The sequence below is a fragment of the Triticum urartu genome, chromosome 7A (genome assembly GCF_056163025.1).
Source record: "Triticum urartu cultivar PI428250 chromosome 7A, HENAU_Tu73, whole genome shotgun sequence".
Taxonomy (NCBI): domain Eukaryota; kingdom Viridiplantae; phylum Streptophyta; class Magnoliopsida; order Poales; family Poaceae; genus Triticum; species Triticum urartu.
This window is the reverse complement of record NC_141879.1, coordinates 575,836,462-575,847,081: the sequence shown is the minus strand read 5'-3', so window position 1 is coordinate 575,847,081 and position 10,620 is coordinate 575,836,462. Positions and strand designations below refer to the sequence as shown.

The following is a 10,620-nucleotide window of genomic DNA, read 5'->3' as shown; positions in this document are numbered from 1 at the left end:
ATCTTGTTCATCAAATGACAACACATGTATATGGTTAGGAAACTTAACCATCTTTGATTAACGAGCTAGTCAAGTAGAGGCATACTAGGGACACTCTGTTTGTCTATGTATTCACACATGTACTAAGTTTCTGTTTAATACAATTCTAGCATGAATAATAAACATTTATCATGATATAAGAAAATATAAATAAAAAGTTTATTATTGCCTCTAGGGCATATTTCCTTCACTTTTGAGCACCCTAAAAAAGAAACAATATGTTTAATTTGTTGTTAAGTTGAATTTTAGTACATGTAGGGGGCAGGCGGCTGGCATTGTGGGGTTTGGAAGGGGAGGCTGGTGTTGAGGATTGAAAGACCATGACGATAACGATTGGGGGATAGAATGGCCCATCCTAATTTAATTCCTCGAGATTTAGAAATCGACACCCAACATTTATTCCACCTTCAGCTTCAACATATATATATATATATATATATATATGTCATAATATATACTGCATTCATGGAATATGAAACTATGACATAAGTTTGTACATAATTTAGATACACATGTGAACTATACTTAATTAAAGTGCATGTGTGCAATTATGTGATATGTGTATGCATAGGAGGATATGTGGCATATGACACTCTTTCTATGCAGTGGGGTAAGATGGCTCCATCGAAAGGCCACACATGCCTCTCTTGTCAGGAATGTCCTTCTCCATTCTTAAATATCTATTCTCACCCCATGTTGTTCCCCATGAATTCTTCAACAACCAATACTTTTTTCCGTCGCTAGTCTTGCCATAACCAATAGCTGCAATACCATGGTCTAGGTCAGTGCCACATGAGCCAGTCATCTCTCCAACTTTGTAAAATTGGAACGTTATATCTCCTCCATCAACAGCTACTCAGACAGGTTGGCTTCTGATGGCTTGCATGAGGGCTCCCTCGTTGTTGGTTGGAACATCCTCATAGCTTTTGATGGTTGCGACACCGTTGGTTCCACTCTTGCACTTGTCATCTGCCGCCGTATATGGGTAGTTGGACTCAGTGGTGAGACCGCCATTCTTGATTATGAACTTAAATGCATCATCCATGAGCCCTCCTTCACAGCCTTGGTCTTCACCCTGGACATCACAATCCACCAACTCTTGCTCTGACAATGAGATAAGCTTGCCAGTTTTGAGCTTAACGATGCCCTCCGTAGCAGCGACAGCGAAAAACTCCCAACAACAACCTACACATGGTACACTTTGGCAGATACTATAAGACGACATTCTAAAATATGAAATGTATGTGCAATACATTGTTATCCTAAATATACTTACAACATTGGCCCTGATCCTTGATGGGGGTGACTGAACCTTTGGTCCTCCAGTCTATGGTTGTCGGAAGTGCGTCAAGACTTACATTCTCATACCTGAATCCGGTAGGAACCTTCTCCAACCTTGGTTTATACCCCTTGTTAGCCTTTGTATCCTTGACTCCTCGTTGGTGAGGTTAGTGAACTGATTGACGCCCAAATAGATCTTCCGTTTCTCAGTGTTAAACGACTCGATGAACCCGAGATTGGCCTTGAACACATCAAATTGATGTGCCTTCTCAACAGCATCCTTGTACACACGGTTGTACTGCACCATCCAACTCTCGTGCCTTGCCACCATCGACAAGCCATCATCAAGCTCGTGAGCTGCTAAGATCGAACTACAAAAGTATAGGCATCTGAGGACGCCAAGGACCAAAGCTTTTGATATGGTCATGGTATGCTTGATGGATTGCTTGCTACCACTAGCGTGCAATGTGTGCCCTGCTTGCCTTATGCAAATGGAATTGGGTGTCTTATATAGGTCGATGCATGTATTTAAGTATAGGCGATGGAGATGGTCTCCAGCGTAGCGGTGAAGTACATTTGGTGGGCAGATGTTATAAATCAAATGGACCTAGCATCTGGTGGGCTGATGGTATAAATCAAACAGACTTTAGTTGAATGTGATTGCATGGTGACGTTGATTCTATTGGTCCTATTCCTATGGAGCTTAATAATGTTTTAGCGTGAGTAGGAGAAGGGGGGCCAATATATATAAGTTGGTTGTCGTCTTTGCAGTGCATGTATAAACTTTCTACTATTTGGATTTTATTAGAGGCGTCACACTAAGTGTTGATTTACATAATTGTGGGTACGTACAGAGAATATGGCTAAGAATCATGTAGCCTACCAATATAAATTGATTAGACGTGATCGCTTGTAGAGGCGAGGAGTGTAACATGGACGTAATAAGTTGATTAAGACAACTTAAGTAACCGGATCATCATATATTAAAGGAACTAAGTTAGTTAATCAATCTTAATTAATTTAATCCGGAGTCCAAAAATTGCCTTGGTACCCGGCTTCTATTTTCTTTTCTATATAGAATACGTGAGCCCCGATCATACGTCAAGTGCAAGAATTTTATACCACTTAACATTCTTCCCAGGCACGCAGATGCTCCTTTTCACTCACAACCTCATAGAAGTACCATATTTCACTATCCATTACATATTTGTGGCTGTCGTGGTGTTCAGGTGGTCTCCCTATGCAACGTGTGTTGTAGGTGGGTAGTGTCGTGGTTCTAAGACTGACAGTAGAATAGGGGAGTAAGAATGTAGAGGCAAGATCCTAGCTATGGAGGAGTTGTACACACGAGTTTTACGAGTTCAGGCCCTTCTCGGAGGAAGTAACAGCCCTACGTCTCAGAGCCCTGAGGCGGTCGACTGAATATATGTGTGTGAATTACAGAAAGTGCGAACCCTTGTCCCAGAGGAGGGGGTGGCTTATATAGAGTGCGCCATGACCCCTGCTCCCCTCCGTTACACAGGGTTCAATGTTCATAAAGCAGGAGCGTTACTGGTAACGTCTGCAGTAAAGTGTAGTGAATGTCCATGAAGCTATGGTTAAGTCCTGACCGTTGCAGAGTGGAAGGTTTCTCATCCTCTAGTGGTCGAGTGTCTTCAAGGTGGTCGAGTGAGTACATCTTCACGGTCGAGTGGATGATGGTTTCTCTTCGATTTCTTCTGATTCTTTGTAGAGATGTCCTTGGGGAGGGTATGTTGGACAGATCCATAACCCTACCCTAGGTACATAGCTTCATCATTAGCCCCCGAATGGATCAGGGTTTGAGTGGGGAAGGAGTTGGGAACACTTTCGACCCATTCTTTGTGTTATGAGTATATCTTGTTCTGGAACAATGAGTTGAGGTGACGACGTCGACTCCTTTCTCAGTCGCCTTGGTCCATTCTTGGTTTTTGTCGACTAAATTTTCATGGTAGAATTCCGAATGATGATGTAGAGGATGTTTGTCTTCAGTCTGACAGGTTTTCTGCTCTCCGCGGATCTCACGGGATTCGAATTTTGGGAAGTGCGCCAGACGGACGGAACCAAGGGTATCGGGACGGATTAGGCAAGTCTCCTCGATCCCCGCGAAACCTTTTTTGCCACGTGCTGCGCGTGCGACTGTTGCGGGATTTGTTTAGATCGCCTGGGTCCACCAGTCAGTCACTCGGGTAACGACCTTATAAAAGGCCCCGGACCAGGCCTCTGCCCCGTGCGCTCCCATTCTCTCTTCTTCTTCTCCCAATCTCTCCGACGCGATCGCTTCTGCTCTTGTCGCCGGACTCTCGCTCGAGCTCGCTCCGTCACCATGGGGAAAGAGAAGACGGTGGCGCTGGAGCATGCAAAGAAGGCGACCGCGAAGGCGAAGGGCAAGCGGACCAGCCGGGGCGGGTCCTCGTCGAGATCCGACCTGCCGCAAGGCTGGATCCAGGGCGACTGGATCCGCTCGACAATCACCCAGGCCGACCTCGATGACCTGGTGGAGGGGGGACTGATCCCTGACAAGTCGGCACGGCTCCCGGGGAACGAAACTGAGCCGCAACCAAGGGAGGGTGAGTGTGTTCTCCTTGCGACCCACGTAGATCGCGGATTCTCACTGTCTCCCCATCCTTTCTTCCGGGGTTTTTTGAACTTCTTTGGGGCTCAATTCCACCATTTCACTCCAAACACCATAGTCTATCTGGCCGCTTTCATGTCGATGTGTGAAAACTTCTTGGGCTGTCAACCACACTGGGGTCTTTTCAAACACATCTTCACCTGCCGCTCCCAGTCGGTCAAAAAGGCCAAGTCGAGTGACGAGAAGACACAAGTGATCCAGATGTGCGGGGGTCTGGGGATCCAGATGAGGAGCAAGAGTACTTTCCCAGCCATGATTCTTCCTGACTCGGTCCGGGGCTGGCAGTCGACTTGGTTCTGCTGCAAGGATCAGCCGACCCCAGGTCAATCGACTGGACTTCCTCCCTTTTCCTTGGCTCGAGTGGAGAAGCCTGCCCCCTGAAGGTAGTTCCAGAAGAGAAGGCGCAGGTCAAGGTGTTGGTCGAGTGGGTCGTCCAACTCGTCCGTGACTGGGTGACCGGGATGGACCTGCTGGAGGTCTTTCTCGGTCGACGCATCCAACCGCTTCAGGTGCGTGATCATCCGATGTGGATGTACTCTGGGCTCGAGGATTCCACTCGGATCCACCCGGAGGATGTCAGCAAGGATACTTTGGAGAAGTGGTTGATGGGGATCACCAGCAACAAAGACAACCCTCGGGGGTCTAGGAGGGTGATTCCATTCGACAACTCGCACCAGCCGGAGCAGGTATAGTTCTGTTTTATCAAATATCTTTCCGATTCACCGTGTGAGATCTTGTTTATGGTCGACTGAATTTCCTTTGATCGTTGTCTTTTCAGGCCCTCACCGACATGTACTCAATGCCCAACGGAGTGCAGGACCAAGACGCCGAGGAAGAAGCCAGCGGGGGCGAGAGTGGCGAGGAGCATTCGGAGGCCGAGGAGGACGAGGAGAGCGACGAATCGACCAATGACGAAGAAGTCGACTCGCCTCCTCGCAGGGAAAGGAGATCCAAACACGCTCACGACCCGGCAAGTGCTCCGGACTTGGTGGCCGCGCCGACTGTTCAGTCTTCGAAGCGTCCTAGGACGTCTTCCGCGACGCCGACTGAAAAGGCTCCAAAGCAGTCCAAAGTTGCGCCGCCTCCAGCGCCGAAAGCTACCTCCTCCAAGCTGCCAAAAGCTTTGCCCAGGATCAAAGTGACCGTTCCTACTATCTCCGGCTAACCATCTGACTTGTCCTTCTCGTCGACTCAATTAACCGGACATAGCCGATTGAGTGCGGGTCTTTCCAGTGCTGCTACATCAGGAACCTCTTCATTGTTGGAGGAATCAAAGTGAATCTGGAGGACATATCTGAGCCTGTCTCCTCGGGGGGATACCAGAACTACTCCAGCACCAGAACCGTTCAACATCTTGGATCCGTCAAAGAACATGGTCCAGTGCTCAGAGTGAACTTGAGTCGGCAGTTGCTGTTCGATCCACTCAACGAGGAAATCTGCTATTGCTTGGGACTTGATAGCTTTCTTTGCCTCAAACTTGATATCCAAGGGAAGGAGTTCAATCGCCCATTTAGCCACTCGACCAGTTGCATCTCTGTTGTGCAGAATCTCTGACAATGGAGCGTCGCTGACGACTGTAACAGAGTGATCCGAGAAATAGTGTGCAACCTTCTCCGTGGTCATGTAAATCCCATAGACAAGCTTCTGATAATGAGGATATCTCTGTTTTGACGGGGTCAGGACTTCAGAAATATAATAAACTGGGTGTTGAACCTTATAAGCTTTTCCTTCTGCTTCCCGCTCGACCGTAAGTACTGTACTGACGACTTGTCTAGCGGCTGCTATATAAAGCAGTAGAGGCTCTTTGTTGATTGGAGCAGCAAGCACCGGCTGGGTGGAAAGCAGGGCTTTTAGCTCTGCAAACGTTCCATCAGCTTCTGGGGCCCACTCGAACTTGTCTGATCTCTTCATCAGTCGGTAAAGAGGCAGCGCCTTTTCACTGAGGCGAGAAATGAATTGACTTAGGGCGGCCAAGCAACCAGTAAGCTTTTGGACATCATGCACATGCACAGGGCTTTTCATTCGGAGTATAGCGCCTACTTTCTCTGGGTTAGCATCGATTCCTCGTTCGGAAACAAGAAAACCGAGTAACTTTCCACCTAGAATTCCAAACGTGCACTTTGATGGATTGAGCTTGATATCATACCTTCTGAGGTTGGCAAAGGTTTCAGCAAGGTCGGTCAGTAGGTCGGAACCTTTACGTGACTTGACCACAATGTCATCCATGTATGCTTCCACATTCCGACTGATCTGAGTGAGCAGGCACTTCTGAATCATCCGCATGAATGTGGCTCCGGCGTTCTTCAAACCGAATGGCATTGTGACATAATAGAAGCACCCAAACGGGGTGATGAAAGCTATCTTTATCTCGTCGGGTCCGTACAGACGGATCTGGTGGTACCCGGAGTAGGCGTCCAAAAAGGACAAACGCTCGCACCCTGCAGTCGAGTCGACTATCTGATCGATGCGAGGGAGAGGGAAGTGATCTTTCGGGCAGGCCCGATTGATATGCTTGAAATCAATACACATGCGAAGTGAGTCGTCTTTCTTTGGGACCATGAAAACATTGGCTAACCACTCGGAGTGATAAATCACTCGGATAAACTCAGCTGCCAAAAGCCGAGCCACCTCTTCACCGATTGCCTTTCTTTTCTGGACGGCAGACCGTCGAAGATGCTCTTTAACTAGTTTCACCTTCGGGTCAACTCGCAAACGATGCTCAGCCAGTCCCCTGGCAACACCCGGCATCTCAGAAGGCTTCCATGCAAAGATGTCCCAGTTCTCATGGAGGAACTGGATGAGCGCTTCTTCCTATTTGGAGTCGAGTGTGGTTGAAATGTGAGTCGGAGGTGCATTGGGATCCGTCAGGTGAATGTGAGTCGACTTCGTTTCACCAGACGACTGGAACACTGAATCTGTGGTTGGCTTCTTGGCTCGCAATAAGTCACTTGGATCTGCATTTTTCTGGTATTCTTGCAATTCTACCACGGCCATCTGGGCATCGGCGATCTTTGAGCCCTTCTGGAAGCATTCTTCTGCCTTCTTCCGGTTACCAGAGATAGTGATCACTCCTCTGGGACCAGGCATCTTCAGTTTGAGGTACATGTAGCATGGTCGAGCCATAAATCGTGCATAAGCTGGCCTGCCTAGAATTGCATGATAAGCACTCTGGAAATCCACAACTTCAAACGTCAACTTTTCTTTGCGGTAATTTTTGGAATCACCGAAAACCACGTCGAGTGCAATCTGACCGAGGGATGCAGCCTTCTTGCCTGGAATGACCCCATGGAAACTCATATGGCTTTCGCTGAGTCTGGACATCAGAATGCCCATTCCCTTCAATGTCTCTGCATACAGTATGTTCAGGCCACTACCACCGTCCATTAGGACCTTTGTCAGTCGAGTGCCTTCGACCACCGGGTCGACCACTAGTGCTTGCCTCCTAGGGGTGGATATGTGCGCTAGATGGTCAGACTGGTCAAATGTAATGGCAGTCTGTGACCACTTCAAGTAACTGGGTGTCACCGGAGCGACCATGTTCACTTCCCTGTTGATGACTTTCAATCGACTTTTGCTCTCAACGTCAGCAAAAATCATCAGAGTGTAATACACGTGGGGATAACCATCATCATCCTCTTCCTCATCCTAAGCCTTGTCTGCTTCTTTCTCCTTTTCCTTGGGCTGTTTCTCTCGGAAATGCTGGATTAGGAGCCAACACTGCCGAGTGGTGTGCTTCGGGTAAATGAAATTACCTTCTTCATCTTTTTGGTGTGGATATGGCACGACAGATCCAACACATCATTCCCATCTTGATCTTTTACTTTCTTGGGGTTCCACGGCCCTTTGGGCTTCCCCTTGAACTTTCCTTGCACCACAGCCAAGGCTTCACCCAGAGCAGCTGGCTCGGCCTTGCGCTTCTGTTTCCGACCAGAGTTTCCTCCTCCGGCTTCGTGGGCAACTGCTTTGTGCTTGCCGCTCCGGAGTCGCTCTTCTTCTTCACCATTGGCATACTTGGTGGCAATTTCCATCATCCGACCCAGAGTCATATTTCCTGTCCGGCCGAACTTCATATTCAACTCTCGATACCTGATGCCTTCCTTAAAGGCACAAATTTCCTGATGATCCGACACATCTTCTACTGTGTGGTGTAGGGTGATCCATCTCTAGATATAATCCCTCAAAGTTTCATTCGGCTTCTGAACACAACACTGTAACTCTGTCAAACCTGCCGGCCGTTTGCAAGTGCCCTCGAATGTTCTGACAAACACTCGGGCGATATCTTCCCAAGTATAGATGATGCTAGGCACTAACTGATTCAGCCATGCTCTAGCTAAGCCCTCCAACATCAGAGGAAGGTGTTTCATGGCCACTTTATCATCAGAGGAAGGGTTGGATCGACTCTGCTTGGGAAGATCTCGGAGGGCTTAGCTAGAGCATGGCTGACCTAGGTACATAGCTTCATCATTAGCCCCCGAATGGATCAGGGTTTGAGTGGGGAAGGAGTTGGGAACACTTCCGACCCATTCTTTGTGTTATGAGTATATCTTGTTCTGGAACAATGAGTTGAGGTGACGACGTCGACTCCTTTCTCAGTCGCCTTGGTCCATTCTTGGTTTTTGTCGAGTGAATTTTCATGGTAGAATTCCGAATGATGATGTAGAGGATGTTTGTCTTCAGTCTGACAGGTTGTTCTGCTCTCCGCGGATCTCGCGGGATTCGAATTTTGGGAAGTGCGCTAGATGGACGGAACCGAGGTTATCGGGACGGATTAGGCAAGTCTCCTCGATCCCCGCGCCACCTTTTTGCCACGTACTGCACGCGCGACTATTGCGGGATTTGTTTAGATCACCTGGGTCCACCAGTCAGTCACTCAGGTAACGACCTTATAAAAGGCCCCAGACCAGGCCTCTGCCCCGTGCGCTCCCATTCTCTCTTCTTCTTCTCCCAATCTCTCCGACGCGCTCACTTCTGCTCTCATTGCCGGACTCTTGCTCAAGCTCGCTCCGTCGCCATGGGGAAAGAGAAGACGGTGGCGCTGGAGCGCGCAAAGAAGGCGACCGCGAAGGCGAAGGGCAAGCGGACCAGCCGGGGCGGGTCCTCGTCGAGATCCGACCTGCCGCTAGGCTGGATCCAGGGCGACTGGATCCGCTCAACAATCACCCAGGCCGACCTCGACGACCTGGTGGAGGGGGGACTGATCCCCGACAAGTCGGCACGGCTCCCGGGGAACGAAACTGAGCCGCAACCAAGGGAGGGTGAGTGTGTTCTCCTTGCGACCCACGTAGATCGTGGATTCTCACTGTCTCCCCATCCTTTCTTCCGGGGTTTTTTGAACTTCTTTGGGGCTCAATTCCACCATTTCACTCCAAACACCATAGTCTATCTGGCCACTTTCGTGTCGATGTGTGAAAACTTCTTGGGCTGTCGACCACACTGGGGTCTTTTCAATGACATCTTCACCTGCCGCTCCCAGTCGGTCAAAAAGGCCAAGTCAAGTGATGAGAAGACACAAGTGATCCAGATGTGCGAGGGTCTGGGGATCCAGATGAGGAGCAAGAGTACTTTCCCAGCCATGATTCTTCCTGACTCGGTCTGGGGCTGGCAGTCGACTTGGTTCTACCGCAAGGATCAGCCGACCCCGGGTCAGTCGACTGGACTTCCTCCCTTTTCGTTGGCTCAAGTGGAGAAGCCTGCACCCGTTCCAGAAGAGAAGGCGCGGGTCAAGGTGTTGGTCGAGCGGGTCGTCCAACTCGTCCGCGACTGGGTGACCGGGATGGACCTGCTGGAGGTCTTTCTCGGTCGACGCATCCAACCGCTTCAGGCGCGTGATCATCCGATGTTGATGTACTCTGGGCTCGAGGATTCCACTCGGATCCACCCGGAGGATGTCAGCGAGGATACAGAAGTGGTTGATGGGGATCACCAGCAACAAAGACAACCCTCGGGGGTCTAGGAGGGTGATTCCATTCGACAACTCGCACCAGCCGGAGCAGGTATAGTTCTGTTTTATCAAGTATCTTTCCGATTCACCGTGTGATATCTTGTTTATGGTCGACTGAATTTCCTTTGATCGTTGTCATTTCAGGCCCTCATCGACATGTACTCAATGCCCAACGGAGTGCAGGACCAAGACGCCGAGGAAGAAGCCAGCGGGGGCGAGAGCAGCGAGGAGCATTCAGAGGCCGAGGAGGACGAGGAGAGCAACGAATCGACCGATGACGAATAAGTCGACTCGCCTCCTCGCAGGGAAAGGAGATCCAAACATGCTCACGACCCGACAAGTGCTCCGGACTTGGTGGCCGCGCCGACTGGTCAGTCTTCGAAGCGTCCTAGGACGTCTTCCCCGATGCCGACTGAAAAGGCTCCAAAGCAGTCCAAAGTTGCGCCGCCTCCAGCGCCGAAAGCTACCTCCTCCAAGCTGCCAAAAGCTTTGCCCAGGATCAAAGTGACCGTTCCTACTATCTCCGGGTAACCATCTGAATTGTCCTTCTTGTCGACTCAATTAACCGGACGTAACCAATTGAGTGCGGGTCTTTGCAGTGCTGCTACGTCAGGAACCTCTTCTCTCCAATACTGGGACGAGGAAATGGAAGATGCGGTAACCTCCAACCCAGGTATAAACTCTTGCGATTTCGTTCTTGATTCTT

General features: G+C 49.5%; 1 pseudogene; it reads right to left on the bottom strand.

Annotated features, from left to right (window-relative positions):
* Positions 1-637: 637 nt before the first annotated feature.
* LOC125520218 (senescence-specific cysteine protease SAG39-like) lies at positions 638-1,747 on the bottom strand (annotated as a pseudogene).
* Positions 1,748-10,620: the final 8,873 nt, after the last annotated feature.